Source organism: Eschrichtius robustus, chromosome 4, assembly GCF_028021215.1.
Source record: "Eschrichtius robustus isolate mEscRob2 chromosome 4, mEscRob2.pri, whole genome shotgun sequence".
Classification (NCBI taxonomy): domain Eukaryota; kingdom Metazoa; phylum Chordata; class Mammalia; order Artiodactyla; family Eschrichtiidae; genus Eschrichtius; species Eschrichtius robustus.
Genome location: NC_090827.1, coordinates 33327715 through 33352416, shown reverse-complemented (window position 1 = coordinate 33352416; position 24702 = coordinate 33327715). Strand labels below are relative to the sequence as shown.

At 38.3% G+C, this 24702-nt stretch overlaps 1 pseudogene; it reads left to right on the top strand.

Moving 5' to 3' along the window:
- The first annotated feature begins 5097 nt into the window (after nt 1-5097).
- LOC137763436 (eukaryotic peptide chain release factor subunit 1 pseudogene) lies at nt 5098-6396 on the top strand (annotated as a pseudogene).
- The last annotated feature ends 18306 nt before the right edge of the window (nt 6397-24702 follow it).

Sequence of the window (24702 nt, the reverse complement as noted above, 5' to 3'; positions counted from 1 at the left end):
GCAATATCCTCTTGTGATTTCCTAAGTTAATGTTTCCAGGAATCCCAGAGGTTAGAGGGAAGATCACAGACCTGCTGTGAACCATTTCCTTCCTTGAATGTATTAGAAACATGCATCAGAGGGGTGTAGCTCTGGGGCAGTGCGCACTGAGTAACTATATCCAAGGCTGTGTTGGTCTATGATGGGTAAGACATAGTCTTGAACTGTAGGCATAATTAGTTTATTAAGAAGAAAAGACATGAAAAACTAATGTAAAGTGTCAAATGATAAGGACATTGGTATTCTTCAATTTCTCTTTAGCTTAGTTTTCCTATTTGCAAAGTGAAGGGAAAAGTCATATTACATAGAGAATGAAGACAGGTTTACAGACTTAAAGAGAAGGTTTTGTCATATTCCAACACAGGTCCTTGCTTTTTAAAAATGTTTGCTATGCCATGAAGTTTGGCCATTTCATTCATGAGCACTTGCAACTAGGGCTAAAAGCCTAGAAGTTTTTATTATGCTCTCCTCTTAGGGGAATGCATTATACACTGATTAAAAATAAAATATGTAATTGATGTGTGCTCTATTTCCACGTGCTTAGAATTGCCATATTCCAAGCTAGTCTCTTCTTATATGTTTGCTAATTTTCATGTTAATAACAAAACGTCTGCGGCATTTATTAGCCTGTAAATTAGAACTCGATTTAGAATTCCCTGCCTTCAATTAGCCTTAAAGACAATTAAAGACCAATCTTTCATTGCTTCCTTTTCTACACAATACTTTCCAATGTTAATTGCCTACACTTTTGTTCTAATCTAATTTAATAACAGCGAAAGTTTATCTGTGACTCTGGTCTCATTTGGTTTATCCTTTATGCAGCTAAGAGGTAGTAAGTACAGTCAGGGTCTGAAAATTCACATGCTCTTATGGATGATGAGGAAGAAAATATGAAAGAAATCCTCTATTTATGGAACCCTAGGAAGTGGTAGGTAAAATTCATGTAAATTTAACACTTGGTAATAAAAGATATCTGTTTTTTCCTTTTTCTTTAATGGCAGAGGCTAGAGCACTCACAATTACCATTTACTTTTTATATTCAGTAACGGCTAAGGGTCAAAAATTAATATTAATGAAGCACTCCTATGACTTGTTAGCTCAGTTAGCTCAGCTGCTTCAATGTGCCACTGTTGAAGCCAAGGTCATGGGAGTGAGAGCAGTAATTGGGTCTAGAGTGATAATGACTAGGAAGGGCTTTGACAAGTGCTAACCCATTTGGTCCTCACAACACCCCTGCGGGTCCTGAGAACAAGCGTTATTTATATTGCTCCTTTATGAAAAAATAAACAGATTCAAGAAGGTTAAGTGACTTATTTAAGGTCACACAATTAATAAATGGGGGTAAAATCGTAACTGTAAATTTTCTGACACTGCTGTTCTTTCCATCCAGTAACACTGCTTCAACTTGGTTTTGTTAATTGTTTCCACGTAAGTAATAAAATGGCTGTGACATTCATTAGCCTGTTAATTACACCTGCATTTAGAAGACCCTGACTTCTGGGTTGAGATCGTGACAGGCCATCTCATCTCCTAACTAGCAAATAAATTATAGGCAGAATTATAAGGAAAGGCAAGCATTAACAATAGCTTTAAAAATAAGGTGAGGAATCAAATGCATATGACAGATGGTGAAGGATATTTCCATCAACTTTAAAATCTTGGAAAATTGGATGAAGAAGCTTTATAAGTGGCCTGAATGTAATCTATTCTCTGAATTAGAATGACACAGCTGGAAATGAAAAGGGGAGAAAGAAGTTTTGACTCATTTTTACTACTTGTTTTTAAAGTAACAGATATTGCATTAATCAGAAAACTGAGCAACTTTCCTCTACTGACTGTCTTTTGAGACAGCTGAGATTGCTCTCATCCAATGCAGTGCCTCTTGTATAACAAGGCCGGAGGAGGGACAAATGGAGAGTGACGTATATCCTCGGGAGATGACCTTCCAGGTAAAGCTGTATAAATTGAAGGAGGGAGGGCCCTGGAAGTGGTGCTTGCTGGCAAAATACAATTTTTCACGGACTCACCTGATTAAACCATGGAGGGCTGCCTTAGGGTATATGTTATCCCCCTTAGAGTAAAGACACTGAAAAGTAAGAGCCGAATGTTCCATTTCAGAGCCAGATGAATGTTTCTGAGGTATCAGAAATTGAGCCAGGTTGCACACAGTTGAGAGGATGGTTTTGACCAATACACAAGTGACAGCAAGGATGGCGGTGGGCCATCTATACCAGCAATGTGTCTGTAAACCTTGGGCCTAAATAGAGCTCATTTCATATTAGAATGAAAATATTGCAAAGAGTAAGATAAGAACAGGATGAGGTAAAAACAAACATACAAACAAAACAACACTTTGAAGAAATTTAAAAATGGAATAACAGGGTTAAAATTCTCACTGAAGTCATTGGAACAGGATTGATGCCAAACAAATCAAATCAGTGATGTAAGCAAAAAACTTCAAAATTTCTCCCAGAGAAGGGGGAGAAATAATAAAAATGATAAGTGTGATATATACGAAGAAGAGAGAGAAGAGATTTACTATGTTGATAAAAAGATATTCTATAAGAGGAAACAAAGCAAGTAAATGAGACACTATAATCAAAGATATAATAGAAGAATAATTTTCTATGCAGGAAAGACCAGCATCTCTTATGTTCCAGGAAGAATTAATAAAATATTTTAAATTACAAGTATAAAGAGTAGGAAGCTCTTTTGAATATTAAATTCCAGTAGAGAATAGAATGATGTCTATAGAGATCTGAGATTAAAAGATTGGGAATCCAAAACCACGCCATGATGTCATTCATGAGTCATAGTAACAGAAAACATTTTTATATGTGTAAAAGCTCCAAAAAATATAACACTCATGCCCCTCTCATGAATGAAAGAAACAAAACCAAACCTCAGGGATGTACTCCACTCAATTAGGAGTTTAATCATGATCAAGGTCTCTAAAATGGGGAAGGACTTGCAAATTGGTTAGTATTGAGCAATGAAACTAGTTACAAATATGCAAAGAACTTTTTAAAGTGTCTTCAGAAAATTCTCAAATTTAAAGTGAAAACTCAAAAATATTCCTGTATTTAAAATTTGAAGTTGTTGAAAATTCATAATCAGGGTCTATAATCTGAGATAAAAGTAACAAAAGAATAGAAAACAGAAATAGGAGATGGGTGTGTAATAAGGGAAATGAATACAGGTTAGATTCCTGATTTTAAAACAATGACCCAAAATTGATGTTTTACTCAACTCTGGTAGTTAAATATAGGGCCAAATGGATTATATTCTTTTTGAAATATTTAAAATAATTATTTATCTTATAAATACAGGCTGCCTGCCTTTTGAATCTTTATAGAAAATGAAAGCAAATTAAACTTGAAATGCCAAAGTTTTCCTAGACTGTTGAATATGAATAAACCTTTTTTTTACTTAAATTTTCAAACTGTGTTTCACAGAGTAGTTGGTGCTCCCAGGGCCATAGGTAGTGTTGGGAAAGCAGGAGAGGATGAGTGGGAGGATGAGAGGATGATGTGATTTTCCTATGGGGATTCTGAGTTAGATATCCATTGTTCTGTTGCTGAAAATGCTTGAGAAACGTGCTCGACATTACAGTGATGCTGAGCTCCCACTGGCCAGATTAACAGAAAACACATTTGTTCACAGACAAGGTGGGCTTCATGCAGGTTGGACCAGTGTGGTCACACAGGGCCCCAAGCTCAGAAGGGTCCTGTGTTTGGGTTTTAATGCTCTCTGCATGTATTGGAGGCTTGGAGCCTCAGCTCACAGGCGGTCCCGCTCATAGGCAGCCCGGATTCCCACTGCCTCCCACCCTCCCTGGATATGTTCTCCACAGCCTGTCCCTGCCACCATGGCACCCATCTCCCCATTTCTCTTGTTCCTTTTCTCCACCCAGCAACCGCTGTTGTACCCTGCCTCTTCTGGGGGCCTGAATGTGGATGTGGGTAGGGTCCAGGTGATGCAGGCACCCTGCAGCATCTCAGGGCAGACTTGGCAGTGGCTGTCCCTTCCATGGGCGGGCAGTGCCTCTATATGTTTGTTCAGCGGGTCACTAGGCAAAGGTGAGCTTCTTGCCCTCTCCATCCTGATAATGGACTTATCCAGGTAGGCTGTTATCTTTGGCCATCTCCAGTCCATCCTGAGTTGGGGTGGCAGGTCATGGGAAGGGAAGATTTATCTCCCTGCCTGCAGTTGGGACGTGGTGCTGTGCAGTGGTGGATGCAGGGAGGGCAAGCCCTGCAGCTGGTGGGCTGTGCACCCACCAAATCACGGGGCACCTGTGAGCATCTGTACCCAATGAGTATTCCCATGCCAAGAGTTCAACATTAAATAGCAACTAAAACGCCATGACAGGTTGAGAGAGACTTAGAAAGAAAGGAAAAACTCTATATTCAGTACCTTTGATGTCACTTTTTTTCCTCATCTTTTGAACAAGGACCACATGTTTTCCTTTCACACTGGACCCTTGCAAATCATGTAGCTGGCTCTGTGTAGAGATTTTCTTTTCAGGATTACTGTGTTGATCATTTCACAATGTATACAAATGTGAAATCATTATGCTCTACAACTGAAACTAATTATGATGTTGTAAGTCAATTATACTTCAATTAAAAAAAAGCAATAACTCATTGCAAGGTGAAGATTTAAAAAGTGGCAAGAAAAAATGACCCATCTCTACTGTTTACTGCTGCCAAGAATTCTATTGTGCTAATAAGCATCACTATCAGTTATATATTCTCAGACTTGAATCGTGGTTCAAACCATAAAAGAGTACAGTGGGGGAAAAAAAGGTAAATCATTAACTTAAAAGATCATACACTATGTAAATGGAAGTTTCAGTATTTGAATTTTGGTCTAACTGATGGCAAAGTTCATGCTTTTCCAACAGTCTTCCATAAGTAGGAGGAAAGATGAGTGAATGATGTCACAAAAGGCAAGGTAAAAAAAATTACTGAAATTAGAAATTGTCGAGAGCCACCGCTGGGGAGGAGCCGCCGCTGCCGCCCAGGACTGGGTCCTTAGGGGGGAGGAGGCGAGAAGATGACGGACGCCCCCATTGCTGCCGACAGGAACGTGGAGCTCTGGAATATCAAAAAGCTCATTAAAACTTGGAGGCGGCCCTCGGCAATGGCACAAGCATGATATCATTGATCATTCCTCCCAAAGACCAGATTTCACGAGTGGCAAAAATGTTAGCAGATGAGTTTGAACTGCATCTAACATTAAGTCACGAGTAAACTACCCTTCAGTCCTGGGAACCATTACATTTGTACAACGAAGACTCAAACTTTATAACAAAGTACCGCCAAATGGCCTGGTTGTTTACTGTGGTACAATTGTAACAGAAGAAGGAAAGGAAAAGAAAGTCAACATTGACTTTGAATCTTTCAAACCAATTAATACGTCATTGTATTTGTGTGACAAATTCCATACAGAGGCTCTTATAGCACTACTTTCAGATGATAAGTTTGGCTTCATTGTAATAGATGGTAGTGGTGCACTTTTTGGCACACTCCAAGGAAATACAAGAGAAGTCCTGCACAAACTCACTGTGGATCTCCCAAAGAAACATGGTAGAGGAGGTCAGTCAGCCTTGCGTTTTGCCCGTTTAAGAATGGAAAAGCGACATAACTATGCTGGGAAAGTAGCTGAGACTACTGTGCAGCTGTTTATTTCTGGGGACAAAGTGAGTGCGGCTGGTCTCGTTTTAGCTGGATCAGCTGACTTTAAAAATGAACTAAGTCAATCTGACATGTTTGATCAGAGGTTGCAATCAAAAGTTTTAAAATTAGCTGATATATCTTATGGTGGTGAAAATGGATTCAACCAAGATATCGAGTTATCTACCGAAGTCCTCTCCAACATGAAGTTCATTCAAGAGAAGAAGTTAATAGGGCAATACTTTGATGAAATCAGTCAGGACACGGGCAAGTACTGTTTTGGAGTTGAAGATACACTAAAGGCTTTAGAAATGGGAGCCGTAGAGATTCTAATAGTCTATGGAAATCTGGATATAATGAGATATATTCTTCATTGCCAAGGCACAGAAGAGGAGAAAATTCTCTAACTCCAGAACAAGAGAAGGATAAATCTCATTTTACAGACAAAGAGACAGGACAAGAACATGAACTGATTGAGAGCATGCCCCTGCTGGAATGGTTTGCTAACAACTATAAAAAATTTGGAGCTACATTGGAAATTGTCACAGATAAGTCACAAGAAGGATTCCAGTTTGTGAAAGGATTTGGTGGAATTGATCTGATTAACAAAAGAGAAAGAATTATTGAAGAAATGTTGATTGTCCAGCTGAGAATGGAAACCACATGGTTACTACCATGAATCCATAACAAATTATTTGGGCAAAAATATATTGTTCCTTTAGTTCAATGGAGAGTGAAATTTTAGAGAGATGTTAATAGGTGTTTGGGGATAGTATTTTTTAACTCCAGGTTTTAAGAGATCGTTCAAAATGATTATCTATCATGGCAAGCAAGATTTTCAACAGGTATACGTGTCAGAATGAAGGAGGTAAGGAAAAGGGCAAAAGGGAGTTGCCAGAAATATTCATTTTCTTGCCATTCCATAAGGGGTGTTTCTTTTCAAAACACTTGAGTATCTTCTGGGTAGGAGAATTTTAAAGAAATATCTCTAATAGATATGTGAGCTCCTACTATGTAAGAGGAGACTATTTTAGAGGCAGCGGTGAGCACAAATTTAAAAACAAAATGTTTACTATCTAACATGAAAAGGTATGTCCCAGGATTTTACTATAACAATGCTGAATGTGCATTTTTTCAAAGTCTTCAACATTTGAGCCCTCCTCTATCTCTGGGCAGGACCATATATGTACTTTTTCTTATGGCAACTGATATTTCTTGACATCAAGATATCCAAACCAGTTAAAGAGTCTCACCAGCTTCCGTGGTCCTCACTCTGAACCCCAATCCTCTTCCTAAGATGGGAACATTTGGGCATCTGACTCTTGCAGGGCCCCTGAGCTGACTTTGCTCCCTTAGTGAGAAAGGGGTTGCTCTCACCTTCTAGTTCAGATTCTGCAGGATGAGCTGGTTTCAGCAAATGTAAGAACGTGCTCTTCTGCTTTTTGAGACTCTCTCTCAAGCAAAGATTGTGGGTCCACAGTGAAATCCAATTGTCATTTCATTTTGTTTTATTTGGTGTACAAAAGTGAAAATTTCCCATTTGTTTCTTTTTAGAGCAAGCATGTGGGTTTCCTAAACAAGAGGGCCATCAGCCAAGGAATTAGTAGATCTGCTCATTTTACCTCAATGCAAACAATCTATCTCTTAGAAAATATTCAGTGGGTTTAGTCCGTCTTATTTAAGGATACTAACTGTAGAGCACAGGGAACTCTACTCAATATTCTGTAATGACCTACATGGGAAAATAATCTAAAAAAGAGTGGATATATGTATATGTATAACTGATTCACTTTGCCATACAGCAGAAAGCAACACAAAATTGTAAATCAACTATATTCCAATTAAAAAAAAAAAAAACTAATCATAATGTATTACTCTTCTGTGATCGCATAAGAAGGAAATGCTTCATAAACATGAGCAATGTCCCACTCTAGGGCTATTTCCCTGCAGCTCCCCACAAAGGGCAAAAGGAAACAGCACAGAGGAATGAGGAAGCAGCTAAGATGAACCTTTAGTGACATATGAAAGTGATCAGGTATTTGCTTATCTGAGCGATAGATAAAATATTAAGAGGTGCGATTTCTTTTCAAAAGTTTGGAGAGGGAGGTGGTTGCAATATTAAGACTTATACTAGGCAAACAACCTGGTTAGATTTAAGAATCAATTGATCTGAACACTTGGATTTTATTAGTTAAGAAAGAAATCATTGATTTTATACTACTCATGTTTTATTTGGAAAATCTGTCATTCATTTGAAGGCTTATTCTGCTTTGCCCAGCCATATTGTGTGTATGGTTACACACATAGGTGCTGAGAAATAAGAAATGGAACTGGGTACAGAGCTATAGTCAAAGAATAGGGACATCATTTAGGTACAAGGCAGGGATATCTATTCCACAAACAAAATCCAGAAGCATGCAACCTGGTATAAAAGCTAGTAAAAACTCCACTTGGAATGTAAATCCCAGCAAAGACTAAGCCAAAAATGTAAGTCAGAACAATGTAACAGTTGTTATTTATTAAGCTCATTTTGAAGGTGGAGAAACAGACTTGGACAAGTTAAGTGAGTCGCTCAAGTAGCCAGAGTCAGAATTCAAAATCTCAAGTCTACCCGACACCAAATGGGCTTTCTGGTCTCCCTCCCTGCCTCCGTGTGCTGGACATCGCAGAGCCAGACACAGGTGGAGATACCCAGTTAATGGTCTGGGTAGGGAGGGGCCCCTGGGAGCCAGGTGTTTGATGGGAGCTCATTCTAATCTTTTCCAGACAGTGTCAGGCTGTCTCAGACATTCTGGGAGAGAAAACCACAATAATACATTTACGCCTCCATGCCAATGTAAATTTATCTTCTTTAATCAACTCAGCAACCACACGGTTGGAACACAGCTCTTCATTCTCACAGAAAGTCAAATATTGCAACTCAGAATCATCCATAAGTGTTCTCTGCATTCATCACTGGACCTCTCTTTTATTACTCATAGTGTTCAATTAAATTCTGTTGAGCTGTTAATAGGTTTTATTCTTGTGTCTCTGAATGTACTAAGTCAATTTTGATTTAATAGTTGTTTTCATTTTACAGCTACTGTAAATTTCCAGCAAGTACATTTTATTGTCAGAGAAGGCCCTTTGCCACTAATTTAAGGCTTTCTGCTCTTTTGCTTCGATTTTTAGTAACTTTAATTCAAAAAACGTATTAGACAATCTATTTTCACAGAAAATGCCATACTACTCCACAAACATTTGTTCTCTTTATGATTAAAATAGCTGAGATTTGTCTGTATCTTAGAATTAGAAAAGAATTTAGAAATCATCCATCTCTGTCTGCACTTCATATGAAAAGAAATGGAGTATGAAGGCAGTTAAAAAATGTAGCCAAAGTCACACTACAGTAGCCAAAACAAACACCCAGGACTTGTGTCTACAGTCCATTGCTCCAACCTGCCATGCCCCTTATGCTGCCAAAGATCAAGCTGATTACATCAGAGAAGCTGACAAAACCCTGTTAATGTACTTACATATTTCAGCCATACTCAGACTACACTCAAAAACATTTTTTTTTAATTAGGCGAAATACATGAAAAATATGACAATTCATTACCATGTAATGCAAAATAAACTCGATTCTATTCCGATCCATCAGATTCATTAGCAAAAAATTGTTCACAACTTGAAAATGTGAGAATTTCTGAAAGGCCTACTCTGGTACGGGCTCTCTGCTTCGGCTGCAGTGAACATGGTTGGTCCCTTTTGCAGGACGAGACATGAATGTATGGAATACTTGAGGTAGTATACTACTCAGTGGACATTCAAAACTATTTTCTATTTACGACAGTGCTGCAAAATACCTGTCATTTCTATTTCACAGGTGGGGAAGCTGAGTCTTTGATTCTGTGACAGGTGGAGTCACCAAGAAGTTGAGGGAAGAGAAGCTGCCTAGTAGGGTGAGGAGCACTGGAGAGAGGCTAGGAGAGTTTCCTCTGAGTTTACCCAGTTGGCTGCCCTTGGGTAAGTCGCTCTCCTCTCATGTCTTCCTTTCATCTGCTGTAAAATGAGGGTGTTGGCCTAAATGAATTTTATGTCTCATTCCAAGAATGAAACACCAGAATCCAAGTCTCTTGAGGCCTAATTTCTGTGACTACACAGCATTGAATATAGTCAATATAAAATGAGAAGTGCTATATTTAAAATAGATAACCAACAAGGACCTACTGTAAAAAAATTTTTTTTTAATTAAAAAAAAAGTATGAGAAGCCTCTTGAACAAGTCTAAAGGCTCTGAATGTGGGCCAAACAGTGAAGAAAAGAAGGAAACTGATGCTTTGCTAAATTTGAGGACTCTGCCGGAGACCCATTCATGCTCTGGAGATTTAAGACAATGCAATCTGGATTTACCTGTTTATAGATATTATTAGCAGTCACAACTAGGATGACAGCAGTGATAGGCACAATATAACCTGATATATGTTAGAGCATTACTGTGCTACTCTTGAAACTTTTTCCCCAATCCTTGCTAAAAGTACTATCTTCCTTAAATCAGCTATGCTATTCATGTGTCTTAAAATGGAATCTCTGCAAGTCTATCTTAATTGCCAAATCAGTAGTGAACATTAGCTGTGTTCACTGTTGATTTGGTAAGTAGGTGCAACTGCATCTGGATATAGTTCTCAAAGCTTTTACTTGTGGTCAAATGGGGTAAGAAGGCAATCAGCCATGTAATGTGAAGTGGTACATATCTCCTATCACTTTTAATTGGATCAATTCCTAACATTTCCACTTTCCTACTCCCTCTCACTGCTGTGCTCCTGTCAAGGAGTATTGGCTGGATTTGATATGGGAAATAAAGGGAGAAGGTCCAAGCCAAAAACAATTCATTTTTTTCTCATTTTTTTCCACTTTTAGTATCAACAGGCCATGAAGAGGCACAGATTTTTATTTATGTCCCTTTAGGGTCAACATGTTTTCATTTATTTACGTTTTATTTAAAGAAAACAGGGATATTGGTTCAAGATGGCAGAGTAGAAGGACGTGTGCTCTCTCCCTCTTGTGAGAGCACCGGAATCACAGCTAACTGCTGAACAGTCATCGACAAGAAGACACTGGAACTCACCAAAAAAGACACCTCACATCCAAAGACAAAGGAGAAGCCATAAAGAGACAGTAGGAGGGGCACAATCACAGTAAAATCAAATCCTATAATGGCTGGGTGGGTGACTCACAAACTGGAGAACACTTATACCACAGAAGTCGACCCAGTGGAGTGAAGGTTCTGAGCCCCACATCAGGCTTCCCAACCTGGGGGTCTGGTAATGGGAGGAGGAATTCCTAGAGAATCAGACTTTGAAGGCTAGTGGTATTTGATTGTAGGGCTTCGACAGGACTGTGGGAAACAGAGACTCAACTCTTGGAGGACACACACAAAGTAGTGTGCACATCAGGACCCAGGGGGAAGGAGCAGTGACCCCATAGGAGACTGAACCAGACCTACCTGCTAGTGTTGGAGGGTCTGCTGCTGAGGTGGGGGGGTGGCTGTGGCTCACCATGGGGACAAGGACACTAGCAGCAGAAGTTCTGGGAAGTACTCCTTGGCATGAGCCCTTCCAGAATTAGCCCCACCAAACAGCCTGTAGCCTCCAGTACTGGGTTGACGCAGGCCAAACAACCAACAGAGATGGAACTCAGCCCCACCCATCAGAAGACAAGTGGATTAAAGTTTTACTGAGCTCTGCCCACTACAGCAACACCCAGCTCTACTCACCACCAGTCCCTCTCATCAGGAACCTTGCATAAGCCTCTTAGATAGCCTCATCCACAAGAAGGCAGACAGCAGAAGCAAGAAGAAGAATTACAATCCTCGCAGCCTGTGGAATGAAAATCACATTCACAGAAAGACAGACAAAATGAAAAGGCAGAGAACTATGTATCACATGAAGGAACATGATAAAACCCCAGAAAAACAATGAAATGAAGTAGACAAAGGCAGTCTTCCAGAAAAAGAATTCAGAATAATGGTAGTGACCATGATCCAGGACCTCGGAAATAGAATGGAGGCAAAGATCGAGAAGATGCAAGAAATGTTTAACAAAGACCTAGAAGAATTAAAGAACAAACACCTAGAAGAATTAAAGAACAAACAAACAAAGATGAACAATACAATAACTGAAATGAAAAAGACACTAGAAGGAATCAATAGGAGAATAACTGAGGCAGAAGAATGGTTAAGTGCCCTGGAAGACAGAATGGTGGAATTCACTGACACAGAACAGAATAAAGAAAAAATAATGAAAAGAAATGAAGACAGCCTAAGAGACCTCTGGGGCAATATTAAGTGCACCAACATTCACATTATAGGGGTCCCAGAAGGAGAAGAGAGAGAGAAAGGACCTGAGAAAATATTTGAAGAGATTATAGTTGAAAACTTCCCTAACATGAAAAAGGAAATAGCCACGCAAGTCCAGGAAGCACAGAGAGATCCAGGCAGGATAAACCCGAGGAGAAACATGCTGAGACACATAGTAATCAAATAGGCAAAAATTAAAGACAAAGAAAAATTATTAAAAGCAACAAGGGAAAAATGACAAATAACATAGAAGGGAACTCCCATAAGGTTAACAGCTGATTTCTCAGCAGAAACTCTACAAGCCAGAACAGATTGGTGCAATATGTTTAAAGTGATGAAAGGGAAGAACCTACAACCAAGATTACTCTACCTGGCAAGGATTTCATTCAGATTCAACAGAGAAATCAAAAGCTTTACAGACAAGCAAAAGCTAAGAGAATTCAGCACCACCAAACCAGCTCTACAACAAATGCTAAAGGAACTTTTCTAAGCGGGAAATACAACAGAACAAAAGGACCTACAAAAACAAACCCAAAACAATTAAGAAAATGGTCATAGGAACATACATATTGATAATTACCTTAAACGTGAATGGATTAAATGCTCCAACCAAAAGACACAGGCTCACTGAATGGATACAAAAACAAGACCCATATATATGCTGTCTACAAGAGACCCACTTTAGACCTAGGGACACATACAGCTTGAAAGTTAGGGGATAGAAAAAGATGTTCCATGCAAATGGAAATCAAAAGAAAGCTGGAGTAGCAACACTCGTATCAGATAAAATAGACTTTAAAATAAAGAATGTTACAAGAGACAAGGAAGGACACTACATAATGATCAAGGGATCAATCCAAGAAGAAGATATAACAATTATAAATATATATTCACCCAACATAGGAGCACCTCGATACATAAGGCAAATGTTAACAGCTATAAAAGAGGAAATTGACAGTAACACAATAATAGTGGGTGACTTTAACACCTCACTTACACCACTGGACACATCATCCAGACAGAAAATTAATAAGGAAACACAAGCTTTAAATGACACAATAGACCAGATAGATTTAATTGATATTTATAGGACATTCCATCTGAAAATAGCAGATTACACTTTCTTCTCAAGTGCACACAGAACATTCTCCAGGATAGATTATATCTTGGGTCACAAATCAAGCCTCAGTAAATTTAAGAAAATTGAAATCATATCAAGCATCTTTTCTGACCACAACGCTATGAGATTAGACATTAATTACAGGGGAAAAAAGCTTAAAAACACAAACACATGGAGGCTAAACCATACATTACTAAGTAACCAAGAGATCACTGAAGAAAGCAAAGAGGAAATCAAGAAATACCTAGAGACAAATGACAATGAAAACATTATGCTCCAAAACCTATGGGATGCAGCAGAAGCAGTTCTAAGAGGGAAGTTTATAGCCACACAATCCTACCTCAAGAAACAAGAAAAATCTCAAATAAACAATCTAACTTTACACTTAAAGGAACTAGAGAAAGAAGAAAAAAAAAAAAACCCCAATGTTAGGAAAAGGAAAGAAATCATCAAGATCAGAGCAGAAATAAAAGAAATAGAAACAAAGAAAACAATAGCAAAGATCAATAAAACTAAAAGCTGGTTCTTTGAGAAGATAAACAAAATTGATAAACCTTTAACCAGACTCATCAAGAAAAAGAGGGAGAGGACTCAAATCAACAGAATTAGAAATGAAAAAGAAGTTACAATGGACACTGCAGAAATACAAAGCATCATAAGACACTACTACAAGCAACTCTATGCCAATAAAATGGACAACCTGGAAGAAATGGACAAATTCTTAGAAAGGTATAACTTTCCAAGACTGAACCAGGAAGAAATAGAAAATAGGAACAGACCAATCACAAGTAATGAAATTGAAACTGTGATTAAAAATCTTCCAGCAAACAAAAGTCCAGGACCAGATGGCTTCACAGGTGAATTCTATCAAACATTTAGAGAAGAGCTAACACCCATCCTTCTCAAACTCTTGCAAAAAATTGTAGTGGAAGGAACACTCCCAAACTCATTCTACGAGGCCACCATCACCCTGATACCAAAACCAGACAAAGATACTACAAAAAAAGAAACTTACAGACCAATATCACTGATGAATATAGATGCAAATATCCTCAACAAAATACTAGCAAACAGAATCCAACAACACTATAAAAGGATCATACACCATGGTCAAGTGGGGTTTATCCCAGGGATGCAAGGATTCTTCAATATACGCAAATCAATCAATGTGATACACCATATTAACAAATTGAAAAATAAAAACCATAGGATAATCTCAACAGATGCAGAAAAAGCTTTTGACAAAATTCAACACTCACTTATGATAAAAACTCTCCATAAAGTGGGCATAGAGGGAAACTACCTCAACATAATAAAGGCCATATATGACAAACCCACAGCAAACATCGTCCTCAATGGTGAAAAACTGAATGCATTTCCTATAAGATCAGTAACAAGACAAGGATATCCACACCCGCCACTATTATTCAACACAGTTTTGGAAGTCCTAGCCACAGCAATCAGAGAAGAAAAAGAAATAAAAGGAATACAAATTGCAAAAGAAGAAGTAAATCTGTTAGCAGATGACATGATACTATACATAGATAATCCAAAAGATGCCACTAGAAAGCTGCTAGAGCTAATCAGTGAATCTGGTAAAGTTGCAGGATACAAAATTAATGCACAGAAATCTCGTGCATTCCTATACGCTAACAATGCAAAATCTGAAAGAGAAATTAAGGAAACACTCCCATTTACCAATGCAACAAAAAGAATAAAATACCTAGGAATAAACTTACCTAAGGAGGTAAAAGACCTGTACTCAAAAAACTATAAGACACTGATGAAAGAAATCAAAGATGACACAAACAGATGGAGAGATATACCATGTTCTTGGATTGGAAGAATCAACATTGTGAAAATGACTGTACTACCCAAAGCAATCTACAGATTCAGTGCAATCCCTATCAAATTACCAATGGCATTTTGTACAGAACTAGAACAAAAAATCTTAAAATATGTATGGAGACACAAAAGACCCCAAATAGCCAAAGCAATCTTGAGGGAAAAAAACGAAGCTGGAGGAATCAGACTCCCTGACTTCAGACTATACTACAAAGCTACAGTAATTAAGACAATATGGTACTGGCACAAAAACAGAAATATAGATCAATGGAACAGGATAGAAAGCCCAGAGATAAACCCAGGCACCTATGGGCAACTAACCTATGACAAAGGAGGCAAGGATATACAATGGAGAAAAGACAGTCTCTTCAATAAGTGGTGCTGGGAAAACTGGACAACTACATGTAAAAGAATGAAATTAGAACACTCCCTAACACCATCCACAAAAATAAACTCAAAATGGATTAAAGACCTAAATGTAAGAATGAACACTGTAAAACTCTTAGAGGAAAACACAGGAAGAACACTCTTTGTCATAAATCACATCAAGATCATTTTTGACCGCCCTTCTAGAGTAATGGAAATAAAAACAAAAATAAACAAATGGGACCTAACGAAACAAAAGCTTTTGCACAGCAAAGGAAACTATAAACAAGACGAATAGATAACCCTCAGAAATGGGAGAAAATATTGCAAATGAATCAATGGAGAAAGGATTAATCTCCAAAACATATAAGTGACACATGCAGCTCAATATTAAAGAAACAAACAACCCAATCAAAAAAATGGGCAGTAGACCTAAGTAGACATTTCTCCAAAGAAGACATACAGATGGCCAAATAGCACATGAAAAGATGCTCAACATCACTAATTATTAGAGAAATGTAAATCAAAACTACAATGAGGTATCACATCACACTGGTCAGAATGGCCATCATCAAAAAATCTACAAACAATTAATGCTGGAGAGGGTGTGGAGAAAATGGAACACTTTTGCACTGTTGGTGGGAATGTAAATTGATACAGCCACTATGGAGAACAGTATGGAGGTTCCTTAAAACACTAAAAATAGAATTACCGTATGATGCAGCAATCCCACTACTGGGCATATACCCAGAGAAAACCATAATTCAAAAAGACGTATGCACTCCAATGTTCATTGCAGCACTATTTACAATAGCCAGGTCATGGAAGCAACCTAAATGCCCATCGACAGATGAAAGGATAAAGAAGATGTGGTACATATATACAATGGAATATTACTCAGCCATAAAAAAGGAATGATACTGGGTCATTTGTAGAGACGTGGATGAACCTAGAGACTGTAATGCACAGTGAAGTAAGTCAGAAAGAGAAAAATAAATGTCGTATATTAACACATATATAAGGAATCTAGAAAAATGGTACAGATGAACCAGTTTGCAAGGCAGAAGTGGAGACACAGATGTAGAGAACAAACATATGGACACCAAGGGGGAAAGCAGGGTTGGATGGGGTGGTGGGATGAATTGGGAGATTGGGATTGACATATATACACTAATATGTATAAAATAGATAGCTAGTAAGAATCTGCTGTGTTAAAAAAATAAAATTAAATTTAAAAAAAAAGAAAGAAAACAGAACACAGAGAGATTGTGAGTGTGCCTGTGTGTGTTCTGCATTTCTCACTAAAATCCTAATTCCTAACGGAAGGATGTTAAAATCCAAATAAGAAAATTCCTGGAGTTTAAATTCAGCATGTACTATAAGATCTTATTCAAAGATTTCTGATAAATACTTACTGACTGATTGAGTAAACATATAATCATAGTGTACAATATTATGCCCTGAAAAGTTTATCCCATTATCTTTCAAGGCAGTTGATAAAATGGGAGAAAAAAATGGACATATTTTCATTTAAAAAAACAGCGATATCCTTTGTTTCTTTTTGTCCTAGTCTGATTTATTTTTACAAACAGAAAAAGAATAACTGAGTAAGGCTTCAGGAGGTCAAGTGTGAAGAATAGGAAGGAAACAGAAGTTATCTTGTCCAAGTAGGGAGTCAGGATGACAGTTCATGAAGCAAGAACACTCACAAGACATTGGCCTCGGGGAGCGCAGAGCAATAAAGCGCATTGCCAGTGAGCCTGGGCAGCCAGCGGGGGCACAGCTGTCAGACTATCTAAACTTGGGCTCAACAACATTTGTGTAATTCCATGTTAGCAAATATGGTCAGTTATTTGTTTCTCATTTTTAAGCATTTTTCTACAGAATATATTAGGGAAACTTGGTCCAAATATAATTTCATTCAGTTGACATGTCAGTCTTCCCTCCTTTATTAGTATTGTCTTTTTTTTTTTTTTTTTACAATTTCCATTCCAGTAAACTGAATTCAGCAAAATTTGTTACTGATGTAAACAGTCTTTGAAAAAATTAATTTCTAGCCCCGATGAGTGACATAAGCAGCTTTTTCTTTTGGCTTTCCATCCATGAAACTTTTTTAATACAATTTTTAAAGGTTATGGTCTATTTACAGTTATTCCAAAACATTGGCTCTATTCCCCCGTTGTACAATGCATCCTTGTGGCCTATCTTACACCCAATAGTCTGTACCTCTTAATCTCTTACCCTCATTTTTCCCCTCCCCCTTCTCCCTACCAGTAACCACTAGTTTGTTCTCTATATCTGTGAGTCTGCTGCTTTTTTGTTATACTCTCTAGCTAGTTATATTTTTTTAGGTTCCACATATAAGTGATATCATACAGGATTTGTCTTTCTGTGTCTGACTTATTTCAGTTAGCATAATGCCTTCCAAGTCCATCCAAGTTGCTGCAAATGGCAAATTTTCATTCCTTTTTATGGCTGAATAGTATTCCATTATATATATATAATACATCGTCTCCATCCATTCATCTGTTGATGGACACTTAGGTTGGTTCCATGACTTGGCAATTATAAATAGTACTGCTATAACATAAGCAGCTTTAAAACAGATTTTCAAAGAGGAAATATGACTTCCTAATGCAGACCATCTCTATTATCCTGAGCAACTCAGATCTAATCTCTGCAGTGTAAAACATGGGCTTAAAAGTGTTCAGGCTGAGGATTAATAGCTCTAGCACAGATTTTACGTGCAAGTTTAAATGTCCAACTATGTGATAGATTTCCATACGTGTAAGTGGTTTACATTTGGGTTTGCAGTGATTGCATCTACTGAAGATCTCTATAGATACCTGTTGCCTTTCTGTAACAGATTTGTATTCTCAAATTCCATTCAGTTATACGTATGTTGCTCACATCTCAAGGGGCAACACAGATGTTGCAGCCCTTTTCTGCTTTCAGTTTTTACTCTATTCTAAGACCATCCTTTTTAAGGAGGATTCTCTACATTTTAATGAGGTAGACAAACTGTTCCTAAATTAATTATTCTATTCCACATTTATGTGCTAAGGCTTTGGGGATGTACAGTTCACACAAATGGTTTTTATTTCTTTTTATCAGTAACACTCTCTTTCCTTTGAAATGAAAGGAAATTGAGGAATGCAGTGATTCATTACACCCCGAGGTTAACATAATGTGGATGGCTTCCAATGTGACTCAGCCAGTTTGATTGCTCAGTGTCGCAGGACAGAGCATAGACTTTCGAGTTTGTTGTCGTTGTTTGTTTGTTTTAGGGATGGGGTAACTTTACTTTGTTTTTAAGCTCTATTTGAAGTACAGAAGGTAGCAAAACTTACAACCATTGTTACAAACTATTAATAAAAATTCCTACTGATTTTAACTCCAATCTAATGCTACTCATTCCTTTGAGACAATACACAATGTTAATAATAATACTCATAACCAGGAACTCTGGTAATCACTTACATTTTTTTCTTATGTCATCTGTACAAATAACTTGATAAGGCAGATTTGTCATCCCATTTGACACACTTTGGTTCACTGCTGTGTCCCCAAGTACCTTGTGCAGTACCTGCCTGGTATTGTTTCACGATTGAATGAATGATGAAACTAAGGCATGGAGAGTTTAGTTTTCCCAAGGGTTGCACACGTAGTAAGTCTAGGAATAGGAATTCAAGTTCATCTCTGTCTGAGTTTAGAGTCTGAGGCAGAGCTGCCTCCAGTTAATGTGATCAAGTAATAAGATACTACAATATGCCTCTGTTAGCCATTCCAGAGTCTCCAGAATACTCTAAGGAAGTATTTTCTTTTTTATTCCAATCAAAATTTCTCTTGCTGCAGTTGAGACACTATGTCTTTTGTTCTGTTCATAGTGGAAATGTAGAAATCCCATCTTCCAGTATTCTCTTCTTCATGGTATATCTGAGTATCAGAACAGTTGTACTTAAGTTTTACAACTTGAGTCATTGCACTATAGGAATTTGCTTCCTAAAGTAATTTTATAGTGAATAATTCCCTGCACCTTAGAATCATATGGAGAGCTTTTTCATAATTTTGATGCCCAAGTCATATCCTACACCAGTTACACCAGAAGCTTTGGGGACGGGACCAAACCATCGATATATTTTTTAAGTTGCCCTGGTGATTACGATATGGGGCCAAGTTGAAGAACTACTGCATTAGAAGAAGAACATTCATCTGTCTCTTCTCAGATGAATGTTTCCTTCCCCTCACTCACCTCTTCCTCCAAATAACCCCTAGTTTCTTTAACATTTTCCCCTGAGTTGTAATGTTTTACTTCAATTATTATATTAGCTTTTTTTGTAGCTCTTTGCTAAATTCTTCACTAAGTACAAATTAATTAAGAGCAAAACTATGAGAGTCAGACGTGTTCCACAAGTTACCAAAAGCAGCTTCTTTCTGATAGTTATAAGCAATAGTACTATACATATATTTCATATATATATGTATATATATACATAAATGAAATTATTATGTTTCAAATTAAGTTATCTAACTCACAGAAAAAGGACTGAATGATACAGATTTCCATGCAGCAGTCATTTAATGTGGACTCTTTTTCTACTCTGAGGTCATGGAACACGCACTTCCATTAGAGTGGCAGAGCTCACTAACCACTTGGGTTTCAAACCTATAGATTCAGAGCTCCCTGGTGGCCTAGTGGTTAGGATTCTGGACTTTCACTGACAGGGCCCGGGTTCCTGGGTTCAATCCCTAATCAGGGAACTGAGATCCCACAAGATGCACAGTGCAGCCAAAAACAAAACAAACAAACAAAAAGCAGTTATTCAAACCTATATATTCAGTGTTAGACAAAGGGGACAGTGGCTAATATAACCTAACAGTGGGTTTGTCATATATGGCCTTTATTATGTTGATGTAAGTTCCCTCTATGCCTACTTTCTGGAGGGTTTTTATCACAAATTGGTGTTGAATTTTGTTGAAAGCTTTCTCTGCACCTATTGAGATGATCATATGGTTTTTCTCCTTCAGTTTGTTAATATGGTGTATCACATTGTTTGATTTGCCTATATTGAAGAATCCTTGCATCCCTGGGATAAACCCCACTTGATCGTGGTGTATGATCCTTTGAATGTGCTGTTGGATTCTGTTTGCCAGTATTTTGTTGAGGATTTTTGCATCTATGTTCGTCAGTGATATTGGCCTGTAGTTTTCTTTCTTTGTGACATCTTTCTCTGGTTTTGGTATCAGAGTGATGGTGGCCTCATAGAATGAGTTTGGGAGTGTTCCTCCCTCTGCTATATTTTGGAAGAGTTTGAGAAGAAAAGGTGTTAGCTCTTCTCTAAATGTTTGATAGAATTTGCCTGCGAAGCCATCTGGTCCTGGGCTTTTGTTTGTTGGAAGATTTTTATTCACAGTTTCAATTTCAGTGCTGTGATTGGTCTGTTCATATTTTCTATTTCTTCCTGCTTCAGTCTTGGAAGGTTGTGCATTTCTAAGAAATTGTCCATTTCTTCCAGGTTGTCCATTTTATTGACATATAGTTGCTTGTAGTAATCTCTCATGATCCTTTGTATTTCTGCAGTGTCAGTTGTTACTTCTCCTTTTTCATTTCTAATTTTATTGATTTGAGTCTTCTCCCTTTTTTTCTTGATGAGTCTGGCTAATGGTTTATCAATTTTGTTTATCTTCTCAAAGAACCAGCTTTTGGTTTTATTGATTTTTTCTATAGTTTCCTTCATTTCTTTTTCATTTATTTCTGATCTGATCTTTATGATTTCTTTCCTTCTGTTAACTTTGGGGTTTTCTTGTTCTTCTTTCTCTAATTGCTTTAGGTGTAAGGCTAGGTTGTTTATTTGAGATGTTTCTTGTTTCGTAAGGTAGGATTGTATTGCTATAAACTTCCCTCTTAGAACTGCTTTTGCTGCGTCCCATAGGTTTTGGGCCATCGTGTTTTCATTGTCATTTGTTTCTAGGTATTTTTTGATTTCCTCCTTGATTTCTGCAGTCTTGGTTATTAAGTAGTGTATTGTTTAGCCTCCATGTGTTTGTATTTTTTACAGATTTTTTCCTGTAATTGACATCTAGTCTCATAGCATTGTGGTCGGAAAAGATACTTGATACAATTTCAATTTTCTTAAATTTACCAAGGCTTGATTTGTGACCCAAGATATGATCTATCCTGGAGAATGTTCCATGAGCACTTGAGAAGAAAGTGTATTCTGGTGTTTTTGGATGGAATGTCCTATAAATATCAATTAAGTCCATTTTGTTTAATGTATCATTTAAAGCCTGTGTCTTCTTATTTATTTCTTTTTGGATGATCTGTCCATTGGTGAAAGTGGGGTGTTAAAGTCCCCTACTATGAATGTGTTACTGTTGATTTTCCCTTTTATGGCTGTTAGTATTTGCCTTATGTATTGAAGTGTTCCTATGGTGGGTGCATAAATATTTACAATTGTTATATCTTCCTTTTGGATTGATCCGTTGATCATTATGTAATGTCCATCTTTGACTCTTGTAATAGCCTTTGTTTTAAAGTCTATTTTGTCGGATATGAGAATTGCTACTCCAGCTTTCTTTTGATTTCCATTTGCATGGAATTTCTTTTTCCATCCCCTCACTTTCAGTCTGTATGTGTCCCTACATCTGAAGTGGGTCTCTTGTAGACAGCATATATATGGGTATTGTTTTTGTATCCATTCAGCCAGTCTATGTCTTTTGGTTGGAGCATTTAATCCATTTACATTTAAGGTAATTATCAATATATATGTTCCTATTACCATTTTCTTAATTGTTTTGGGTTTGTTATTGTAGGTCTTTTCCTTCTCTTGTGTTTACTGCCTAGAGAAGTTTCTTTAGCATTTGTTGTAAAGCTGGTTTGGTGGTGCTGAATTCTCTTAGCTTTTGCTTCTCTCTAAAGGTTTTAATTTCTCCGTCAAATCTAAATGAGATCCGTGCTGGGCAGAGTAATCTTGGTTGTAGGTTTTTCCTCTTCATCACTTTAAATATGTCCTGCCACTCCCTTCTGGCATGCAGAGTTTCTGCTGAAAGATCAGCCCTTCACCTTATGGGGATTCCCTTGTGTGTTATTTGTTGTTTTTCCCTTGCTGCTTTTAATATTTTTTCTTTGTATTTAATTTTTGATAGTTTGATTAATATGTGTCTTGGCATGTTTCTCCTTGGATTTATCCTGTATGGGACTCTCTGTGCTTCCTGGACTTGATTAAGTATTTCCTTTCCCATATTAGGGATGTTTTCAACTACAATCTCTTTAAATATTTTCTCAGTCCCTTTCTTTTTCTCTTCTTCTTCGGGGACCCCTATAATTTGAATGTTGGTGCGTTTAATATTGTCCCAGAGGTCTGTGAGACTGTCATCAATTCTTTTCATTTTTTTCCTTTATTCTGCTCTGTGGTAGTTATTTCCACTATTTTATCTTCCAGGTCACTTATCCGTTCTTCTGCCTCAGTTATTCTGCTATTGATCCATTCTAGAGAATTTTTAATTTCATTTATTGTGTTGTTCATCACTGTTTGTTTGCTCTTTAGTTCTTCTAGTTCCTTGTTAAATGTTTCTTGTATTTTCTCCATTCTATTTCCAAGATTTTGGATCATCTTTACTATCATTATTCTGAATTCTTTTCCAGGTAGAATGCGTATTTCCTCTTCATTTGTTAGTTCTGGTGGGTTTTTACCTTGCTCCTTCATCTGCTGTGTGTTTCTCTATCTTCTCATTTTGCTTAACTTAATGTGTTTGGGGTCTCCTTTTCTCAGGCTGTAGGTTCATAGTTCCCATTGTTTTTGGTGTTTGCCCCCAGTGGGTAAGGTTGGTTCAGTGGGTTGTATAGGCTTCCTGGTGGAGGGGTCTAGTGCCTGTGTTCTGGTGGATGAAGCTGGATCTTGTCTTTCTGGTGGGCAGGTCTGCATTTGGTGTTGTGTTTTGGGGTGTCTGTGGCCTTATTATGATTTTAGGCAGCCTCTCTACTAATGGGTGGGGTTGTGTTCCTGTCTTGCTAGTTGTTTGGCATAGGGTGCCCACCACTGGAGCTTGCTGGTCATTGAGTGGAGCTGGGTCTTGGCATTGAGACGGAGATCTCTGGGAGATTTTTGCCGTTTGATATTACATGGAGCTGGGAGGTCTCTTGTGGACCAATGTCCTGAACTTGGCTCTCCCACCTCAGAGGCACAGCCCTGATGCCTGGCTGGAGCACCAAGAGCGTGTCATCCACACAGCTCAGAATAAAAGGGAGAAAATGAAGAAAGAAAGAAAGAAAGAAAGAAAGAAAGAATGAAAGAAAGAAAGAAAGAAAGAAAGAAAGAAAGAAAGAAGAAGATAAAGTAAAATAAAATAAAAGTTATGAAAATAAAAAATAATTATGAAAAAAATGTTTTTAAAGTAATGAAAAAAAAGAGGAAAGAATGAAAGAAGAGAGCAACTAAACCAAAATAGAAACCCACCAGTGATAACAAGCACTAAAAACTATACTAGAAAAAAAAAAAAAAAAAAAAAAACGGACAGACAGGACCCTAGGACAAATGGTAAAAGCAAAGCTATACAGACAAAATCACACACAGAATCATACACATACACACTCACAAAAAAAGAAAAAGGGAAAAAATATATGTATATCGTTGCTTCCAAAATCCACCTTCAATTTGGGATGATTCATTGTCTATTCAGGTACTCCGCAGATGCAGGGTACATCAAGTTGATTGTGGAGATTTAATCCGCTGCTCCTGAGGCTGCTGGGAGAGATTTCCCTTTCTCTTCTTTGTTCACACAGCTCCCGGGGTTCAGCTTTGGATTTGGACCCGCCTCTGCGTGTAGGTCGCCTGAGGGCGTCTGTTCTTCGCTCAGACAGGACAGGCTTAAAGGAGCAGCTGATTGGGGGCTCTGGCTCACTCAGGCCGGGGGAGGGAGGGGTACGGATGCGGGGCGAGCCTGCGGCAGCAGAGGCCAGAGTGACGCTGCACCAGCCTGAGGAGCGCCGTGCGTTCTCCCGGGGAAGTTGTCCCTGGATCGCGGGACCCTGGCAGTGGCGGGCTGCACAGGCTCCTTGGAGGGCGGTGTGGAGAGTGAGCTGTGCTCGCACACAGGCTTCTTGGTGGCGGCAGCAGCAGCCTTAGCGTCTCATGCCCGTCTCTGGGGTCCGCGCTGATAACCACTGCTCACGCCCGTCTCTGGAGCTCGTTTAGGCGGCGCTCTGAATCCCCTCTCCTCGCGCACCAGGAAACAAAGAGGCAAGAAAAGGTCTCTTGCCTCTTCGGCAGTTCCAGACCTTTTCCCGGACTCCCTCCCGGCTAGCTGTGGCGCACTAGC